Source organism: Schistocerca nitens, chromosome 1 (assembly GCF_023898315.1).
Source record: "Schistocerca nitens isolate TAMUIC-IGC-003100 chromosome 1, iqSchNite1.1, whole genome shotgun sequence".
Taxonomy (NCBI): domain Eukaryota; kingdom Metazoa; phylum Arthropoda; class Insecta; order Orthoptera; family Acrididae; genus Schistocerca; species Schistocerca nitens.
The window spans coordinates 239,518,519-239,541,165 of record NC_064614.1 but is presented as its reverse complement, the minus strand read 5'-3'; the positions used below and the strand labels follow the sequence as shown (position 1 = coordinate 239,541,165).

Genomic DNA, 22,647 nt, shown 5'->3' with positions numbered 1-22,647 from the left:
GGTCAAAGAATACCGTCCTAACGGTCGGGAGTGCGGTGTGCTGACCACACGCCCCTCCTTATCCGCATCCTCCTCGGAAGATGACACGGCGGCCGGACGGTCCCGGAAGGGCCACTTGTGGCCTACAGACGGAGCTTTTTTTTTTTCAGTTATTTTTATTATTAAAATCCATATTGAATTAAAAACGCTAGGAGAGGTCGTGGAAAAAGCACCAACAGCGGTTGCTAAACCACGGGCCATTGGAAAGGTCGAACAGAACGCGATATTTCCCGAACTGTGATATAAACTGTTCGAACAGTTGGAGTCGTGTTCAAACACAGCCCCAGTTTATCTACAGTGGTTGAGGGAAAGTACAGACCGTCGACGTGCCACTTGCTGGATCAGTTGTGGAACTTGGTTTGGGTACGGAGAACAGAGCAGATGAGATCGTACAGGAGGTGGGGCATAGGATATTGACGGCGGTAGCGAGTTTGGCGAACTTGAGGCAGTGGGGCAGTTCGCGACGGTCCGATCACAGGTCGAGGACGGCAGCCGTGTCGGCCTTGGCTGTCGGTGTTACTGCAGCAGCAGCCGCCATCGCCGCCGCCGCCAAGTGTTCAGACAGTTCCTCCGGGCGGGTTCCGCGAGACACACGTAAGGTACGTCGCGTCGCCGGCCACCATGGCTGCCATAGAATAGCGCAAACAGTAGGCTGCTGAAAACATTTTCTGTGAATAGGCCCGCACACCTTCAGTGTCTTTACGGAACAGCATCACGGAGCCACAAAAGGCTGCTGTAATGAATATTTACTGGCAGACAGTTTCGGTCAAGCCACTCTTCAGGTCACGTATTAATACTACATCTAGTTTAAGGAAGGCTTCTTGGCGTCAAATACGCTACTGTTTCTAATTGTAGAATCTGTCTGTTCAAAGTCGTATCATAAACTGTCAGTCGGTCAGTTTATAGCATCATTTTGGTTTATCACTGTAGTGGACTGTCCATTGTAGCGGTTACTGACCTCTGGAAAATGCATGAAATAACAGACGCATCTGTCGTATGTGACTGATGCCCCAATGACATACAACAATATATCTGATGCCAAAGGACATTCTTTAAACGTTATGTGATATTCATGTGTGACCTGAACATGTCGCTTGACCTAAACGTCTATGAGTAAATGTTAATGAAAGCAGCTGCTGCTGGTTTAATGAAGTCATTCTTTAATTTGTGAGTATATGTAGCGCTGTAAGTGCGGATCGGTTGGAGAGGGCAGTTACTCAGCGCATATGTTGTGGACGATCCACGGTAATGTCCAACGAGTTGAGGCACCGGAAAAACTGCAACGTGTGATGACTTTTATATTACAGTGTCTCATTCGTATTCTCTAAACATGTTAGATGCACAATCGCCGCTGCCCAAAGACAGCAGAAATTATGGAAGCTAGGGGAGAGTTGCCTAAATTGTACCACTTTTGAGGTTTTATTTATTATAGGCTAGAAAGTAAGTCACCAAATTAGTTAATCAATGACATCGTCAACTGCGGTGTGTTGTTCTTGGTGTCTGATTCTAAGAATGGAAATTATAAGAAAAATAAGCAAAGCTACAATTACTACATAAACGTCTGAAAGTGATAGAAATTTAGGAATCTGGTTTTATAATATGTGCATAAATTGTACCACCATTATAAGTTATGTCTCTGAGGTTAAAAGAACGTCCTAAAATACGTTTAAGGTAATGTACCACATTTTCTTTCTTACATCATTGTTTGCAGGTTTTGAGTAGTTTTAATTTCAGTTAGTTTCATGTTCCATGGATCAATTTGTACGATAAATGGTAATGCTGTGGAGCAAGTAATTTTACATTCACATCGCAAATTAATTTGTATGTATGGCTACACGCTAAACATTTATAAGGGGTTTCTATTTTTAAGTTTTTTGTATATCCAAATGTGAGTTAATAATTCCTACCCACCATCTTTTACACTCTACAACAACAGAAATTCTTCTACAGAATAAGAATTTTCAAGTAGAAACTTTTTCAGGTTGTTTTCAAATTTTACTTCGTTGTCTGTAACACATTTTATATCACCGGGTGATCAAAAATTTTTGTTGCAGCTTTATGCATCCCTCTTTGTGCTAATGATGAGCGTAATGTGGAGTAATGAACGCCATTTTTCTTTCTAGTATTATTATTACATACATCATTGTTTTTTTTTTTTTTTTTTTTTTTGAGCTGTAGTGCTTACTTGCTATAAACGTCATGAGGGATTAAATATACTACGAAGAAGTAGTCGGAATGGCCAATTTCTTAAACAGATGTTTGCAAGATGTTCGTGTGTGAACATCATATATTATTTTTCCAGCACGTTTCTGAGTAACGAAGAATTTCTTTCTTAAAGATGAATTACCACAGAACATTATTCCATGTAACATTATTGAATGAAAATATGCAGCGTATGTCAGCTTACTGATTTGTCTCTCCGCAAGATTTGCAATGCAAATGTGGTTGAATTAAATTGTTTTAGGACTTCCAATACGTTTTCTTTTGTTCAGTTTAGATTCTCATGAATATGGACACGTAAAAATTATGAACTTTCCAATCTATTTATTTCCTCACCATTTATCACGCTTGTCATTGATGTAATACCCATAGATGTGCAGAACTGAATGTGTTGTGTCTTTTTAAAATTGAGGGTGAAACCATTCGCAGAAAAACAATCAACGGTATTTTTAAGAACATTGTTTGCCATTTCTTATAGCTCACAGGTAATAGCAACCGGTGCTATTTTACTCGTATTAAAATATGTAGCCTACATTCCCGTACTGTTTGTTAGAATACAATGTAAAATTAGAAGTAAACTAGTCAAGTTACAAATGTAATGTATTGCGAATACATAGAAACAAGGATCATTTATTATACGATTATATGATAGAGGAACAAACAATGGTAGCAGTTACCTCTGTAAAATATCTGGGAGTATGCGTACGGAACGATTTGAAGTGGAATGATCATATAAAATTAATTGTTGGTAAGGCGAGTGCCAGGTTGAGATTAATTGGGAGAGTCCTTAGAAAATGCCCATCAACAAAGGAGGTGGCTTACAAAACACTCGTTCGACCTATACTTGAGTATTGCTCATCAGTGTGGGATCCGTACCAGATCGGGTTGACGGAGGAGATAGAGAAGATCCAAAGAAGAGCGGCGCGTTTCGTCACAGGGTTATTAGGTAAGCGTGATAGCGTTACGGAGATGTTTAGCAAACTCAGGTGGCAGACTCTGCAAGAGAGGCGCTCTGCATCGCGGTGTAGCTTGCTCGCCAGGTTTCGAGAGGGTGCGTTTCTGGATGAGGTATCGAATATATTGCTTCCCCCTACTTAAACCTCCCGAGGAGGCCACAATTGTAAAATTAGAGAGATTCGAGCACGCACGGAGGCTTTCCGGCAGTCGTTCTTCCCGTGAACCATACGCGACTGGAACAGCAAAGGGAGGCAATGACAGTGGCACGTAAAGTGCCCTCCGCCACACACCGTTGGGTGGCTTGCGGAGTTGGTAGTTATTGACGTCTCCCTTATAATATTTATTAAAAAGGGGGTTTAACAACAGCATATTTCAGTCTCTCTGGAAAAATGTCTTGAGTTAGTGATACATTACATATGTCAGATAAGACAGGGTCTTATTATATGGGAACAAATCTTTAGAAGTGTATTGGAAACATCAAAATCAGATGAACTTTTATTTTTTCAGAGATTGTATAATTCTCTTAAATTTGGAAGGAGAAGCTGGTGATACAGCCAAATGACTGAATTTTGTGAGTCACATTTTCAACCTACTGCTGTGATTTTTCTCTTGATCTGTTTGTCGCCATGTTTTGTACCATATTTAAGAAAGGTTTATTAAATACATTTGCTATCTCTGGCTCATCAATTATAGCCCCTCCATTCAGTTGAATAGTGATGTTAACCTGTTATGTGGCAATGACAGTGGCACGTAAAGTGCCCTCCGCCACACACCGTTGGGTGGCTTGCGCAGTTGGTAGTAATTGACGTCTCCCTTATAATCTTTATTAAAAAGAGAGAAGAGAGAAAATAGGAGGAGAGTAGGGTGGGGTAAGCTTATGCCTAGTGGATGAGGAGTGACAGAGTCTTAATTACTATTTACAATTACTATTTACAATGTTCAGTTACTTGGGGCTAGTTGGAGCACCATTATCCGTTCTCTCGTCTAGGTGAATTTGGTTGTGGTGTTAGCTATGAGTGGTTCCAAGATGGGGTCAGGCCTGGGTAAGATTTGGCAATGTTCTGGGCCATTGTGCTGGAAGGGGTGATGTAGTTGAATTTGATCCTGAGGTTGGTGGAGATGAGTTCTTCCATATCAGGCCTTTTGCTAAATGTTTGTCTGCGGTGTCGTGCTCGTAGCTTGACCATTCTGGTTTGGAGTGGCTGTACCTTGGCATTGCTTGGTGTGATGTAGGGGGGTTTAGCAATGCTGCGCGGGAGTCTCCTCTCTATACTTTATATTCTGCTAGTTTTTTGGGCACGTATGCCTCCCAGGAGGGGCTGGAGGGTGGGGGCTGCTGCGTACTCCAGTTCCGGTCGTACTAAGGTTTTGTACGTGTGTACTGCAGTTTGTGTGCTGCAGCCATGGATGCGACTTTGTATCTAGCGGATTAGGTTCTGTCGCACTCGGATTTTGTTTAGGAAGTACGTCAGGTAGGTCTTCCATTTAAAGTGTCTGTCCAGAAAGACACCGAGGTACTTGGCTATGTCATCGAGTCTTAAGGGGGTGTCCTATAGTGTAAGTCTGATGTCGTCCTCGTTTTGTTGTCATGTTTATGTAAGACGTCTATGTCTGAAAAGGATTGTCTGAGTCTTAGTTGGAGGTACGAGTGTGTCTTACGCTGTATGGTTGTTGTTCGTAGCTCAGTAACTCAGTAGACTGTGTCATCTGCTTACAGTCATGCCGTTTCGTTTTGTGTCGTTACGATATGTACGTCAGCTGTTTATAGGATGTACAGGAGGGGGAACTAAATGCCTAAATGCCATCCTGAGGGAGCCAGCTTGAGTGGTGAACGCTTCAGAAGACTGGTTAACTACACTCCTGGAAATGGAAAAAAGAACACATTGACACCGGTGTGTCAGACCCACCGTACTTGCTCCGGACACTGCGAGAGGGCTGTACAAGCAATGATCACACGCACGGCACAGCGGACACACCAGGAACCGCGGTGTTGGCCGTCGAATGGCGCTAGCTGCGCAGCATTTGTGCACCGCCGCCGTCAGTGTCAGCCAGTTTGCCGTGGCATACGGAGCTCCATCGCAGCCTTTAACACTGGTAGCATGCCGCGACAGCGTGGACGTGAACCGTATGTGCAGTTGACGGACTTTGAGCGAGGGCATATAGTGGGCATGCGGGAGGCCGGGTGGACGTACCGCCGAATTGCTCAACACGTGGGGCGTGAGGTCTCCACAGTACATCGATGTTGTCGCCAGTGGTCGGCGGAAGGTGCACGTGCCCGTCGACCTGGGACCGGACCGCAGCGACGCACGGATGCACGCCAAGACCGTAGGATCCTACGCAGTGCCGTAGGGGACCGCACCGCCACTTCCCAGCAAATTAGGGACACTGTTGCTCCTGGGGTATCGGCGAAGACCATTCGCAACCGTCTCCATGAAGCTGGGCTACGGTCCCGCACACCGTTAGGCCGTCTTCCGCTCACGCCCCAACATCGTGCAGCCCGCCTCCAGTGGTGTCGCGACAGGCGTGAATGGAGGGACGAATGGAGACGTGTCGTCTTCAGCGATGAGAGTCGCTTCTGCCTTGGTGCCAATGATGGTCGTATGCGTGTTTGGCGCCGTGCAGGTGAGCGCCACAATCAGGACTGCATACGACCGAGGCACACAGGGCCAACACCCGGCATCATGGTGTGGGGAGCGATCTCCTACACTGGCCGTACACCACTGGTGATCGTCGAGGGGACACTGAATAGTGCACGGTACATCCAAACCGTCATCGAACCCATCGTTCTACCATTCCTAGACCGGCAAGGGAACTTGGTGTTCCAACAGGACAATGCACGTCCGCATGTATCCCGTGCCACCCAACGTGCTCTAGAAGGTGTAAGTCAACTACCCTGGCCAGCAAGATCTCCGGATCTGTCCCCCATTGAGCATGTTTGGGACTGGATGAAGCGTCGTCTCACGCGGTCTGCACGTCCAGCACGAACGCTGGTCCAACTGAGGCGCCAGGTGGAAATGGCATGGCAAGCCGTTCCACAGGACTACATGCAGCATCTCTACGATCGTCTCCATGGGAGAATAGCAGCCTGCATTGCTGCGAAAGGTGGATATACACTGTACTAGTGCCGACATTGTGCATGCTCTGTTGCCTGTGTCTATGTGCCTGTGGTTCTGTCAGTGTGATCATGTGATGTATCTGACCCCAGGAATGTGTCAATAAAGTTTCCCCTTCCTGGGACAATGAATTCACGGTGTTCTTATTTCAATTTCCAGGAGTGTACATGCTCTCTGCAGTTACGCTCCATGTTGTAGGCTTTTATCAATCTGACCATTTTAGCTGGGATATCCTTGTTAACCAATCTAAGCAACAAGCCCTAATGCTAATGTTTGTCGAATGCTCATACGATGTCCAGGAACACTGCAAGTGTGCATTGTCCCTGATTGAATCCTATGGTTATACTATCAGTCAATTTGAAGAGTGGGTCGCTTGTTGAATGGTTGTGTCTGAAGCCTGTCTGCGTTAGGGGGAGTAGTTCTCGGTTTTAGATGTATGTTCTTAAGCGACTGGTTAGTATTCGTTCGTAAGTCTTGCCAGTTACGTCGCGCCGGCTAGTCTCAGAGTTTCAGTGGTTCGCTTAAGATGTGACTTTGTAGTTCTCACCAAAGATGAAGCTACTCTGCCAAACGGAAGAGTGACTGCATGTTATTTGAGACATGTAAGTGCTTATCGGTGCTAGCATACATAGTGTAAAAGACGTCTATAGCAGACGACTTTAAACCTTATGTCAGTTACGTTGTTGCTACTTAGCAGAAGGGAAAACACCGATTCTCCGTTTTTTTAATGTAGTCTGCAGCTGGACTTCAATTCCAAAACAGTTGCTCTAGTCTTATAACGGAAGGTGATTCTTATTATCCACTATGACTTTCTAATATTAATTTCCTGTAATTGAGCATGATTTTTTTCCCTAAAATGTTTTCGATGTTGCAGAGCTACAGTCATACAGTAGTTTTTGAAATAATACACCGCCATTCGACTGTACATTTCTGCATGTTCCCTGTGTACTATCTAGATTTCAGCTCTCGCGCCATTATCGATTACATTGATCTTAGACTATAAACGTATTTCGCTGTGTACTGTGCAGGAGGACATGTTATTTCACGCCATTATCGAGTACAATATTCTGAGACCAGGCTTTGGACTGATTTTCCGAGATACGATGTGCTTTTACGGTAATGTGCTGCATTCCTACAAGACGTTTATTTTGTATCACTTACATCACGACCAGAAAATGTGTTGAACTGTGTACAAGTCATCCTGCGAAGTACACAGCAAAATGGTGTTAATGGTCTAAGAACATAGTACTCGATAATGGCATGAAATAGTGTGTCATCCTGCACAGTACCCAGAAAAATATATTAATGATCTAAGACCATTGTACTTAATAACGTAGTGAAGGCCGAAATCTAGATCGTGCACAGGAAATGTACAAACAATCAAATGGCAATGTATTCCTTAAAAAAAGCTATTCCCTTGGTTTGATGTTAGTTATTTAACGACCCGTGGGTTTCTGCAGGATATGGTTATTTGTGTAAGGTAGTTAACAGTTCAACATCAACTATTTTACTGCTTCAGTACTTATGTTACATTTATCGATTTTGTTTAGGTGAACGAACGATTAATTTTCCGAAATCACACTCCGATCATGCCTTCAATTTTTGTTGGCTTATTTTGCTTCGTAGGTTTACAAGTGAGCAGATTGCGTAACATTTCAGCATACTGGTAATGTGGTTTGCAATGACGTAAGTCTTATCCTCGGAAATACTTCAACTGATTAGCACCCTACTATACACACGCTTGGAGGTCAGGAAAAGTCGTCAGGGGCAATAAAATAGCTGCCAACGGCCTCTGAAACTCACGGGAGGGGAAATGTTTTTGGAAAGTTCACTATGAAACTTAGTCTTTCAAGAGTGAGACTTTCGGTGATTCGTCAAATCCCAGCCCAACGTGCTCATTATTTAGTAAACGTTTATACTTATCGCATTAATTTATCCAACAGCCATAGCTCTGGAAGCAGGGTTGCAAAATCTTACAGTTTCCTTGGTGCCATACACTTGGAAGTAGGTACGATTGTTTGCCCACTTCATAGAAGAGAAGAAAAAACGTATTTAAATACGTGGAATACACACATTGTTAATTATGACGTAAGATCGAACAATTACTGATAAGTAATTAAAAAGTGTGGAATTATAGTTTTCAGTCTTCGAGACAGAATACGATTGCTCCTCTTCTAGCAAAGCCACGGGCAAATTCAGTCGTTTCATAAGAACCTGAAGATATCTCAATTCAATAGGGGACATACCTGTATGTTGTCCAGGAATCTAACACCTATTGCAAGAAAACTACATCTACACTTGTACCTGTACTACCCAAACTTACTTTAAGTGTGTAGTGAAGGGTACGCTGCCATATTTATTTCCTCCTTCTCCTATTCTATGCACGAAAAGTCCATGTAAAGCTCCGTATAAGCTTCAATTTCTCTCATTTTTCCCATCGTGGTCATTTCACCAGACTTATGTGGGTGAAGTGGTACGTTATCTAACTCTCTTTGGAACGTACGCTTTCGGAATTTCAAAATAAAATTTTCCGTGATACACAACGCCTCTGCTGTATCGCCTGCCACTGGAGTTTGTTGAGAATACACGTACTGCACTTCCTAGATGAAACCCTGACGAAAAGCGCCGGTTTTTTTTTCATCTTGTCTGTCTGTTCTGTTAATCTTATCTCTTAAGAATCACAGATTGATGCAGAACGTTCCTAAACCAGTCGAACGTGGGTTTGGTAAACTACATGTTTCATCGGTGAACTGCACTGTCTTAAGCTTCTCACAATGAAATTCAGCCTGACGATTTTTTTCCTCCTACTAATTTTATGTGGTCATTCAACTTTAGGTCGCGTTGGTCGAACACTCCTAGATATTTTACTATTATTTCATCTTCCAGGGGTCTTTCACCAATCGTCTATCGATAAAAAAAATTGGATTTTCGTCTATTTAAGAGCGACACGTTACACCTATTTAAATTTAGGGTCAACTAAGCAACAACAAAGCAGCGATCCTCTGCAGTTCTTTATGTTTTTTGTTGTGTTTTGGCACTGCGAGTACCATGCATACATTTATAATTCGCGAACTGTCTCTCTGAACTTTGTTGTTTTCAGGGGAAACCATTTTCATCAGATACAACAACTTCACCTAATGAAATAAGAAGGACATTTATTTTACTTCATTATAAAATATAGAACACAAAGTGTTAGAAATACACAAGTTTCTGCGGTTAGACGAACAATTATATGAGATAATTAGTCTACAAAGTACATTGTCTGACTGAAGCTACAAATTATTAATCCTTTATTCCTTTTCGGTGCCCTGTTTCGAGCCAACATTTTAATGCTTCTGCCAGAATAGTGTAGTGGTAGTACAAATTTCTACTTAGAAATGTCGAAGGTACTTATCTACATGTGTACTTTTGTCCTACTTTATACTTCTGCCCTACTTTACAGCTGTTAGTCTTCGGCTTATTGCCATATCAAACTTCGTTTCAGTAGCACTAAGAATTGAACATTAGTTAATTTGAAATTACAAACTGACATGCGTATATATTGTGATATGAGTGATTTGTTTTGTGTGTGTGTGTGTGTGTGTGTGTGTGTGTGTGTGTGTGTGTGTGTGTGTTAAGAGATAGAGGGGGAGTTGTTACGGTATGAACCGGTACTTGACTGGCAATCAGAACGCTCTGGTTAGAATTTTTTTTAAAATCATAATTCCATTCCTGTGCTGACCTCTTCTTCTCATACTGACACCCTGCATCTTCAATTACTCGTATTTGCTGGATGTATTGCAACCTCTGTGTTCCTAACAGTTTTTACACTCTGTATCTCCCTCTAAACATGACAGGTTTTCCCCTGAGGTCTTAGCAGATATCCTATCATCCTTTCCCTTCCTCTTATCACTGTTTCGCCATGTCGGGTCAGTGAAAAAAAAAACCAGGAAATTTACTTTTTTAAAAAAGTCGCTTATTCTGTAGCTCGATTCAGACAGATCTTAGGCATCTGTTCAGAGGCTAAAACTGAAAAGAAAAAGCCAAGTGGCTCCAGAGACATTAGCATTCAGTGTTTTGCTGTAACGCAAAAGAACCAGACAAGTCAATTTCTCTGGCGAAAGAAGCAGACAAGTCAGAGGTCACTCATCCGACTACGAGAGGGCAGAGCAAACGGAATTCTTGAGCAGTCGCTCCCATCAGTAAACGGGAGGCACGGGAAAGCAAAAACTTCTCAAAAAATATCCGTGTCGAGTATAATAATTTCAAGCGGCGATTTTCGATGTATTCGTTCAGTGTCTATGTTCTTCAACCAGTGAATCCTTTTGTTTTGTTTTGTTCTGAATGCATTGTGAAAAATGACGAAAATGAAATGAGACCATTCCTTTTCACTTCGTCTCTCATCCTTTGATGAGAACACTGAAGAGTTCTATACAGGGGGTCTCAGGAGGGATGTTCAGTATTCACCGATATGAAAGGAAAGATCATTAGAGGCAAAAATGTCCCAAAATTCGGGTTTCAAAATACACGCAGTCAGAACTATGAGCATTTTTTATTATAAGAAATGTGTTTCACATAACGAAGATGAACAAGTGCCCGTAGCTCTTAACAGCCCTTGTTTACTGTTTGTTCTTTTTCTGATCCATACTTCGCCGCTCAAAATATGAGAAGCAAAAAGCCTGCAATTATGTTTCACAGTATGGATGATGCTCTTGAGGTATGTGCTTTAGAGCCCATATTTACTAACTTTTTACTTTGAATGATCGTTCCTGTCATATCCCTGAATTCTGAATAATCCTCCTGGGACACCCTATATACTTTGTGATTCTGCTGGTGGTCAAAATAAAAAGTTTCCTATATTCCCCTTTATTCATTATGTAACTGTCAATCAAATTCGTGGCTTGGAAAAGGTAAAAATTAAATTCCCTGTACGTTGCTAAGGTTATTAGAGCGAGATATAAATGTTGGATTATGGAAACGGGAAGATTTCAAGGAACTTATCGAAGCATCCGGATGTAAGCCATCTCCTTTGAATGTGGTGAGTGTTTATCAAGGAACGAGAAACACTGTTGGACTCAAATTACACTGCAAAATACCATTTCAAAACTCAGCCTATTAAGGTTATGTATCTGAATGCAGCCACTGCTGTATGCTGGAATAGCGAACAACTTATCACGGACGAATGCAAAATGGCGTCATAAGGACTCCATGACATTGTCAACCAATGGATGGTCTGTTTGAAATGCCCACGTCTGTTTATAATGGTGTGATTAACTTCAGAATTTCTTGCTTGTCTAGTGCGCAATAGCTTCACATTTACCTTCTGTTCACTGTAATTTAACTTGTACAATTCCCTTCCTTATTGTAGGTCTCCTAACAGTTTCTCGGCTAGAATATAACAAATTGCAAAGCCAAATTAAGTTTTTCCGTCCTGATAGTGTGAAGCTTTTTATTCAGCTGACCCACGGATAAATACAATCGACATGGGTGCTATCGCTCTATCATTACAACCAGAAATTCATTTATTCGTGATTATTGTGGAATTATTGCATCTGTTTCCCTTGAATTACTTGCGTTCTTGCTCCTACAAAGTCACGTTTCATGGCATTTTAGTAAATTCCTCGTACTGCATTCTGGGAACACTGTCGATGCCAACAGCGCTAGTTTCATGTTCAATGCTCCCAAGACCTTTAATTTATGAAATAAAGAGTATTTTATATCCTTATATTTTGGCGTAATCACAGGTTAAACTTTAAAATTTATTTCTCGTAAGTTTTATAAAAAATGACTTGCCTGGTATTTTCTCCTAACCCTTCATATGGTCCTCTCTTCGCCGATTCCGCAGGGAACTCTTCATTTCTTACCATGTCAGTCCATTAAATTTTCAGCGTTCTTATGTAGCAGCACATGCCAAACGCTTTGACTCTCTTGTGTTCAGATTTTTCCACTGTGCACGAATCACTCACTACATTACAAGCCTGTGCTCCAAACACGCGGTCCTGGAAACTTCCTCAAATGAAGGCCTGTTCCTGTTGGTTCGTCCGTCATTGCGTGATCACCAATTTTGATGTCAAGTTACTCGATATTCTCATTTCTTTATCTTTTCACTACTTCTGTCTTTCTCCGGTATACTCTCAATCACTATTCTATACTAATTAGACTGTTCATTCCATTGAACAGATCGTGCAATTCTTTTTCACTTTACTGAGAATAGTAGTCTTAACATTAGCATCTTTCCGCTCTGAATTTCAATCCTGACACTTGTACTTTTCTTTTATTTCAGCCAGTCCTTCTTCCATGTATAAATTGAACAGTAGAATCCGAGAATTTCGTTCTTGGTTTTCCGGTCTTATTGTTCCTTTTTGGATCTTGTGTATGTTATACATTAGCCGTCTTTCCCTGTAACTTTCTTCTATTTTTCTCAGAATTTCAGCATATTGTACCATTTTACACTGTCGAACTTTTTTTACGGGTCGAGGTAATTCCACAGGATATATTGCCTGTAACTGAAAACTGTCATGATGATCTCTCCTTTGGCAAAAGATTCCGGATGAGTCCTTCATATCTCCAGGACGGGCTGCCAGCGGGGAGGTGACTATGAGTAAAAGATGGAATAACGAACGAAGGTGTAACATTCTACGAACCGGAATGTAAAATGTCAGCAATTTGAACGCAGCAGGGAAGATATGAAATCTGAAAAAGTGAAATTCAAAGGTTGAATCTAGAAGTAGTGAGGATGAAATGAAAAGAAGATAAGGATTTTTGGTTAGACGAGTATATGGTAGTTAACCAGCGGCAGAAAATGGTATAAAGGGAGTAGAATTCGTTATGAATAGCAAATTAGAATAGACAGTGTTACTGATAGCGTAGTTCGTATTAGAATTAGCGTCAAATCAATGCCGATAACAATATTTTAGGTATACAAACTGACGTCGCAAGCAGAAGATGAAAAACTGGAAAAAATGTATGAGGGTTCCGAATGGGTAATTGAGTATGTAAAGTAAGATGAAAATGTAATAATCATAGAGGATGGTACGCGACTTTAGGGGAAAGAACAGGAAAAAGGGCTACGAGAGAAGATGGTATTGGTAGCCTACTGGAAATGAGAGCGGAGAAAGAGTAATTCAGTTGTGCGATAAATTCTAAGTACTAATAGCGAATACTGTGTTCAAGAATCACAAGAGGTGGAGTTATACTTGGAAAAGGCCTGGAGACACGGAGAGATTCCAGCTTGATTACATTATGATCAGACAGAGATTCCAAAATCTGTTTTTGGATCGTAAAGGGAACGCAGGAGCTGATAGAGACTCGGATCACTATTTAGTAATGATGAAGAGTAAATTGAAGCACAGAAGAATATTCCGGAAAGAACCATTTTGGAAGGGAGCATTGCTGAGGAGTGATGAGACGCGTTTGAAGCTTGCTAACGATATGAATACTGCGGTAAGTAATAATACAGTATGCATTTCAGTTAAAGAAAATGGACATCTCCAAAAATTGCGTACATGGATGTTGGACAGATAAACGTAGATATAAAGAAGGTAATTGCGAAGAAACTTTGGGTAACAGAAGAATTATTTTGTCGACGAAAGAAGGAAGTACAAAAATGTTCAGGGAAAGACAGGAATACGGAAATATGACTCACTTAGGAATGACATAAACAGCAAGTGCAGGAAAGGCAAGGCGGAAAGGCTGTAAGGAAAATTTGAAGAAATCGAAAAAGTAATGATCGTTGGTAATAATGACTTGCACATGGAAAAGTCAAAAGAACTTTCGTTGAAATTAAAAGTAAGTGTTGTAATATGAATAGTGCAGTGGGATTTCCACTGTTGAATAGAGAGGAGTAAGCGAATTGGTGGAAAGGGTAGTTCAAAGGCCTCCATGAGGGGGAGGACATGTCTGATGACGTGTTAGAAAAAGAAACAGGAGTCGATATGGAAGAAACAGGGGATCCAGTACACGAGTTAGATATTAAAAGAGCTCTGGGGGACTTGAGATCAGATAAGGCAGAAGGGGTAGATAACATTTCATTCGAATTTCTAAAATCATTATGGAGACTGGCAACAATTCAGCTTGGTATGTAGGATGTTTGCTCCTGGTGGCGCACAAACATTTTCCAAACAATATCATCCACGCAATTCCGCAAATAGCAAGAAGAGATAAGTGCGAGAACTAACACACAGTCAGCGTAACAGGTCTTGCAGCCTAGTTGCTGATAAGAACAATACACCGAAGAACGGGAAAGGAACTTGAAGATGTGCTACATGACGATCAGTTTCGCTTTAGTAAAAGAAGAGGCACCAGAGGGGCAGTCTGACGTCTCGCACGACAAAAGTGCAAGACTAAAGGAAAATCAAAACATATTCATAAGATTTGTCGACTTCAATAAAACGTTTTATAGTGCAAAATGGCGCAAGGTGATAGAAATTCTAAGAAAAATGGTAGTAATTTATAGGGGAAGACGGGTAATACACCAGTAAGTAAAAGAAACAAGAGGGAACAAGAAAATTGCAAGATCAAGCACAAAGTTCTGGAAGCAAAAAAGGACAGACCTGCAGGATTCATGGTGTCAGTTCCCTCAATCACTACTTCAGACATTAGTAGAGTCCAGGCCACGTCATGTTGCGGCACTTCTGCGTGCTGCTGAATCAAACCAGTGAGAAGACTGATGGAAAAGAAAGTTACGTGCAGATCATGTGTGTGTGTATGTGTGTGTGTGTGTGTGTGTGTGTGTGTGTGTGCGTTCACGCGCGCGCGTGCGTGCGTATGTGTTTGAAAGTGAGAGAAAGAGTGAGTCATTCAGTTTTTTCACTCACTCACAAGCCCACACACACACACACACACACACACACACACACACATACACAGGAAGAGGTGACTAATATTAGAAACACACATTCTACACTTGGCAATAATATTCAACAGTTAACAACACTATGCAAAACAAAACAGTAAGATAAAGTTTTTGCAATGTGAAAACGAAATTTCGTATGGCAATAAGCAGAAGAAGTGCAGATATAGACAAGCATTTACACAATTGTAAACAGAAATTTTTATTATCACTTCATCTTAGATAAGTAGAAAGTGTCAGAGATGTTCATAATGTATAAAGTCCACGAAATAAAACAAAACAGTTTAAGCCCAGATATGTAGATATACTAGGCCACTTAAGATTCCATGCGAATAATAAAGGCGAGGCGACTATTGGAGGAAAAATTTGTTTTATTCAGTTGTGACTGAACGGATTCAAAGTAAAATTTAGAAACTGTAAATGTTGTGCTGCTCTAACAGAGGTATGTATCAGTCATGACAAAAGTCAGAAAGCAAATAAGTTCATGGCTTTTGAAGCAAGATATTTAGTTGGGAGAGGTTGGTTGGAGGATTTGGTTTATAAAGTGACTTTCTGACTCACATTGCACAGTGTATTTGGAGTGTCAGGAGACTTCAACTTTCAGCATTTGCCTTAAAAATAAAAAAAAAAAAAGCCTGAAACCCTTCTTAGCAGACACGACCACTTTCGACGACCAAGGCCATTTTGCAGTTGTTACATGTCTATATAGTCGTCTGTCGTCGTGAGAGTACACAGACTGTTTCCCACGACGATAAACATATAACAACTGGAAAATGACCTTGGTGGCTGGAACTGGTCGTGATAACCAAAAGTAAAAATATAAGTGCGACAGATACTATCATTTGATTGCAGACAACGAGGCTTTTTAAGACAAATAGGGTGAAATAAATGCTTATTGCCAGCACGTGCTTTTCTCACATTATGGAATATTCTGTGTTACTCTATTTTCAGTACAGTGTTATAAAGCTATTAGAAAAAGTTCTATCAAAAACAGAAAATTGCAGATTCGTATTGATTCGAATTTCAGTTGTGTTGCCTCAAGAATACAGAGCAATAGCGCAGAATGCCTGTTACATAGTATATGAAATGGCACGTACGTACAGCGGCAATTTACCTCACGGAAGAATAATCGGCTAATTTTCCTGTTGCGTCAAGCAGAACAGGTTTCTGGCCGGTTGTGCGGCTAAGTGCAGTAGGTCAAGGTGCCCCGGTTGCGGAGCCTCGCGACAGCAGATTGCCTCGCGGAGAATCCCTGAAATGCTGGAAAACGTTATTCGAAGGAAAGAAAGGAAGGAAAGTTAGAATTTAATGTCCCATCGACAATGATACCATTACGGACGGAGAACAAGCTCTGGTCCTCTGGTTAGGGAAGGATGGGGAAGGATCTCCTTAAGCGATTTAGGGAAATTGCCGAAAACCTAAATGTGGGTGCCAGGTTGGAGATTCCAACTGTCGTCCTCTCGAATGCGGGTCCAGGGTGCCAACCACTGCAAGTGTGTGGTATTCGATGCCATTCAGCTCGCGGGAACCGTCCGCAAACATCTGCTGTACACCACACAGTTAACAGGTGGCGAGGGGAAGGGGGGGGGGGGGGAGGATGGATAAGCCACACAGGGGGGGGGGGGATGGATAAGCCCTATAATTTAAAAGAAATTGGCAGCTCATTGGCCTCATGCAGTCCCATCAGGATAGCTGGAAACCTATTGGAAGCAGCAACAATTGCTTCGCTGTTGACCTAAATGACATCAAATAAAATATAAATGTACCATACAGTAGGACATTTGTTTCTGTGACTAGTCAAGGTTGCGCACTATTGGAGGCACTGGACTTACTTCAGGTTAAAATCCACCGTAGTAAAGTGGGAGGTTCGGGCCGACTAAAAGCAACTCCGTGCAGTTAGGCACCGGCGCTGGTCGGACGACTAACTCGCAAAATCTGAAAAAAAAACACATCTTGCTATATTCTCAAGCTACTGATAAAAATCCGTATACTATACGACTTCCTTATTATGCTTATATCAATCTTTGAACAATAAATTATTCCATTAACAAAAGCGAGATGCTCTCAAGTTGGAAAACAACATAAATTGTGAGCTAAATGAAGCCTTTTGCACTGAATCTCCATTTGTTCTTTGATTGCTGAGAAGGCGTTCGGCAAGGAACTCCTCCAGGAGGGTTCCATGGCGCGGCGCAAGGCGTTATAAACTCCGAGGAAGCACTGTATATAACCCAACCACGTCGTAGGGAGACCCCCTGTCGCCGGACGATGCTCCACGAGTACCCCATACATAGAAATTCCCACAAAACGAAAAAAAAATTCACGCTAATATGTCGCCCAACAAACGATAATTATGTGTTGACCGAATATAGTTCAAAATATCCGCGCGTTCTCAGTTATAATGCGTGCTGCGGGTACACATGCTATCCAGAGGTTGGTGCATGTTTTTTAAAAAAATCCACCTGTTCCCTCACATATGCCGCCCCCTATGATTAAGTATGACTGAGTAACCATGGGTAAGACTAAACTAACGTCTCCTATTGTTCTCTTTTGTATGCATATAGTTCGCTTCAGCTTATCATTTACGTTAATTGTGGAATTTACATCACAAATACAATGGCTTTTTTTAAAGCAGTATGGTTAAGCTCTTATGTAGTAATTATGGAAAATCCATCAAATAGTGATTTTTGTAACATTCGAGTTTTAGTAATACATCAGAGTTCAATTGTTAAATATTATGACTTTCCTTTTTTTGTGATTTTAACTTATTGTGTGTAAATTAGCATCTTAATTATCTTTCTTGAAACACTGTTTCACATCCTTTAAGAACCACTACTTTACATCAGTTCACTGCAGTGCACAATGTCAACTTCAACTATGTTTCTAAGTGTCTAATTACTCCCTTTTGTTATGGTATCTGACCATAACGAAATACTTACATGTGTTTTCCCATATAGGAAAGTGTCTTGTACTCTACAATTACGCTTCAATTGTCAATACCAGAGAATGGTTTCTTCCCTTTGTAGGAGGGACTATCTCGTTTTACCATTAATTACATCCCAAGATCTAACTTATATTAAACTGATCAGGAGTATCGTACGGCTCCCACTGCCTCTGACAGTAGCATTATTTGAGTGAAAACCATTTCATCTTACTGGTGTCTTGTAAATATCCATAAATTATTCTTACTTACTGATCAAAATTGGCAATCAAGAACCAAATAGTATACTTATAATAATTTCTCCCTAGAAAACAATACAAATCCACACTCAAAAATTATACCCACCAGAAAGTTAGGAACTTCTTACCTCATAAAAAGGATTACTTATTACTAAATAAATAACGATCATAGATTATTTATCTATGTGTCATTATTACAGTTTTGTTTCAAAGTGCGGCACAGTTTTGAAAGCTGCTTGGTAGTTAGAGGGCAAACATGTCATTCACGGATATCCCTTACAGTGCAACCGAAGTTAGAAACTCAGAATTGTAACTATTAATAAGCTCAATAATTCCATAGAAGAACACTAAATATGGAAGAGAAAATTTTTATTTTTCTGAGTAGTTTTGTGCTCATAACGTAAAGCAAAAATAGAATAATTCTCTTATACAACAGTCATTTCACAAATAGTACTTGTTGTTGTTGTTGTTGTGGTCTTCAGTCCGAAGACTGGTTTGATGCAGCTATTCATACTACTCTATCCCTTGCAAGCTTCTTCATCTCCCAGTACCTACTACAACCCACAACCTTCTGAATCTGCTAAGTGTATTCGTCTCTTGGGCTCCCTCTACGATTTTTACCTTCCAAGCTGCTCTCCAAAACTAAATTGGTGATCCCTTGACGCCTCAGAACATGTCCTACCATCCGACCCCTTGTTCGAGTCAAGTTGTGCCACAAATTTCTCTTCTCCCCAATTCTATTCAATACCTTCTCATTAGTTATGTGATTTACCCATCTAGTCTTTAGCATTCTTCTGTAGCACCACATTTCGAAAGACTCTATTCTCTTCTTGTCCAAACTATTTATCGTCCATGTTTCACTTCCATACATGGCTACACTCCATGCAAATACTTTCAGAAACGACTCCCTACCACTTAAATCTATTCTCGATGTTAACAAATTTCTCTTCTTCAGAAGCGCTTTCCTTGCCATTGCCAGTCTACAATTTATATACTCTCTAATTAGACCATCATGAGATTGTATTCCTTTTTGCCTGCTTCATTTACTGCATTTTTATATTTTCTCCTTCCAACAGTTAAAGTCAATATATCTTCTGTGACCCAAGGATTTCTACTAGCCCTCGTCTTTTTACCTACTTGAGCCTCTGCTGCCTTCACTATTTCATCTCTCAAAGATACCCATTCTCTTGCTACTGTATTGCTTTCGCCGGCCGAAGTGGCCGTGCGGTTAAAGGCGCTGCAGTCTGGAACCGCAAGACCGCTACGGTCGCAGGTTCGAATCCTGCCTCGGGCATGGATGTTTGTAATGTCCTTAGGTTAGTTAGGTTTAACTAGTTCTAAGTTCTATGGGACTAATGACCTCAGCAGTTGAGTCCCATGGTGCTCAGAGCCATTTGAACCATTTTTTTGTATTGCTTTCCCCCATTCTTGTCAATCGTTCCCTAATGCTCTCCCTGAAACTCTCTACAACCTCTGTTTGTCAGTTTATCCAGGTCCCATCTCCTTAAATTCCCACCTTTTTGTAGTTTCTTGAGTTTTAATCTAGAGTTCATAACCAATAGATTGTGGTCAGAGTCCACATCTTCTCCTGGAAATTTCTTACAATTTAAAACCTGGTCCCTAACTCTCTTTCTTATTATATAACCTATGTGAAACATTCCAGTACCTACAGGCCTCTTCGATGTATACAACCTTCTTTCATGATTCTTGAACCAAGTGTGAGCTAAGATTAAGTTATGCTCTGTGCAAAATTCTACCAGGCTGCACTGCTATAACCATATTCAATTACTTTATCAATTACTTTATCGTGTCCCATGGATTCCTACAGAGAACGCCTCCTGCATCAACCTCACACTTTGTCTCATGACCTCCTTTCTTACTGGGTCTTATTTTGCCTGCTGTCCTTCAGCTTACGCACCTGAGTCCTCAGACCCTAAAACCCATTATATACTGTCACTACCATCCAATCACCATTGCTTACCTATAAGACATATGAAAGTTATCAGAATTTTCAATTCATTTGGATGTCTTTGTTTGAGTGTTTTTGTGTACATTTGTGTACATATGTGTCTGCGTGTGTGCATTTGTCAGGGGGAGTGCCTTCCACTCTCCCAACCACAAGCCGTGGACCAATGTGGTTCACTTTGAATACTGACAATATTAGTACACAGTAATAATTTGTTATGAAAGGTCATGAGCCTTGAGTATTATACATACCTTTCTCCGGTTTTGTAGCTGAGTCGGTCAGTGTTGTTGCTTTAGCGTGTTGCATTTTTGTAATTAAAAAAGTCCTTCATACAATCAGCTTCTCACTCTTAGAACTATGTATTTGGATTCCCACAAAAACCAAGTCCCTTCTCCTTTAGAATGTGAGAGTCCCTTTTTCCCTCCTCTTTTTCCTCTTTTCTTTTTCTTTAATTAATAAGGCCTTCATATCATCTCACGTCACACTCTCTGAGGCTTCATTTATTTTGGATCATTCTATATATTTCAACATAGATCCTCTTCGTATTCGTCCCCAACTACTTCTATTGGACCTAGTTAGTTCACATGTAGTTCTATCAGCCATATTTCCTTGTGGGTGATACCTGGAGATTAATATATAATTTACCACCTCCTCAGCCAGACATTCTTTAGATCGCAGCTTCAACACACTACAGTTGGTTGTCGCTCTTCACAATGGATACTTTGATCAACATTCAACCACACCGTTCCTACCCACAGTGAAGGTAGCGGACCACGGAAGTCCAAGGCCACTAAATCCCACAATGCTTGTGGTGTTATGGTGTAGAGCAAGGTGTGCATCCTGGAAGTTTGTGTTTTGACTTTCTGACATGTACTGCATGGCTTCAGCATCCTTCCAACATGCCTAGACATATTTCTAAAATAATAACACTTACTCAAGTGCATCACGCACTTCTTCAGTCTGAAATAAGCGTACTCTAAATGAATATACCAGGTTGTTAAATCTATTTTATTCGTAGACATACATAGAAACCAATGGTTAATATTTTTATTTTTATGGAAAAGTATTCCTTTGTGGAGCTTCCAGTCCCTACTGTGGTCATTTGGATTTTGTTCTAAGTAATGAATGTTGTTACACAACACATCATCATTTCATTGTTCCATTGCTAAAGTTTTACCTAGTAATTCAATGCCTTGTTTGTATGTGTTTGCTTTTAGGAAGTAAATCGCAAAATTACCTTTCTCCTTTATGCCTTTTGTAGGTTTTAATCCTACCATAAATTTTGACAGTGCACCTGGCACAATTTTTTTGTCTGCACCATTTACACAGTGCATCGAAAACTTAAATTCTTGAAGGAATAGCGCCCAACATGGTAACAAGTTTATGCAAAAGCATACTTTTTAGTAGAAGGCTCAATGCGCTATGGTCGGTGTGCACTACTGTCCCACTAATAAGTAATTAAACTTTGTCAATTATCAAACCACTGCCATGGTCTCCTCTTCCGTAATACGATAATTACTCTCATGAGATGTTAACCTCATATTAGCGAACACAGTTGACGAATTTTTCGTTCCAGTAGTAGTACATATTTATTGATGCAGGTGGGATCCAGTGCCATATTCTATGGCATTGGTAGCCAGATGAAAAGGTTCTTTAAAGTTGGAATGTTCCAGTAGTGGTGCTTATACTAAACTAGTTTTCATTCTGTTAAACTCTGACCTACATTCTTTTGTCCACAGCCAAGGGGTGTTTTGCTTTATAACATTACTTAATGAGGTGCATTCAATACCTCCCACGGTAGAAACTTCCTGTAATACAACTTGTTTCTTATTGCATGATTATGGACATTTTCTTATACACTGACGCACCAAAGAAACTGGTATAGTCATGTGTTTCAAAGACAGAGATATATAAGGAGGCAGAATACGGCGCTGCGGTCGGCAACGCCTGTGTAAGCCAACAAGTGTCTGGCGCACTTGTTAGATCGGTTATTGATTTTAAAATGGCAGGTTATTAAGATTTAAGTGAGTCTGAACGTAGTGTTGTAGTCGAGGCACGAGCGATAGAACACAGCACTTCCCAGGTAGCGATGTGGGAGTTTTCCCCTTACGACCATTTCACGAGTGTACCATGAATATCAGGAATCCGGTAAAACATCAAATCTCCGACGTCGCTGCGGCCGGAGAAAGATCGTGCAAGAACGGGACCAACGACGACTGAAGAGATCCGTTCAACGTGACATAATTGCAACCTTTCCGAAAATTGCTTCAGATTTCAGTGATTGGCCATCAATAAGTGTCAGGGTGTGAACCATTCAACGAAACATAATCAATGTGGGCTTTCAG

At 41.0% G+C, this 22,647-nt stretch overlaps 1 protein-coding gene across 1 annotated transcript in view; it reads left to right on the top strand.

Annotated features, from left to right (window-relative positions):
• Window positions 1-617: 617 nt before the first annotated feature.
• LOC126235214 (phospholipase B1, membrane-associated-like) overlaps window positions 618-22,647 on the top strand; it is a 135,510-nt gene continuing 113,480 nt past the window's right edge. The window contains exon 1 of the mRNA XM_049943947.1: window positions 618-638. The gene's annotated coding sequence lies outside the window, so the exon portion shown is untranslated. The remainder of the gene's footprint in view (window positions 639-22,647) is intronic.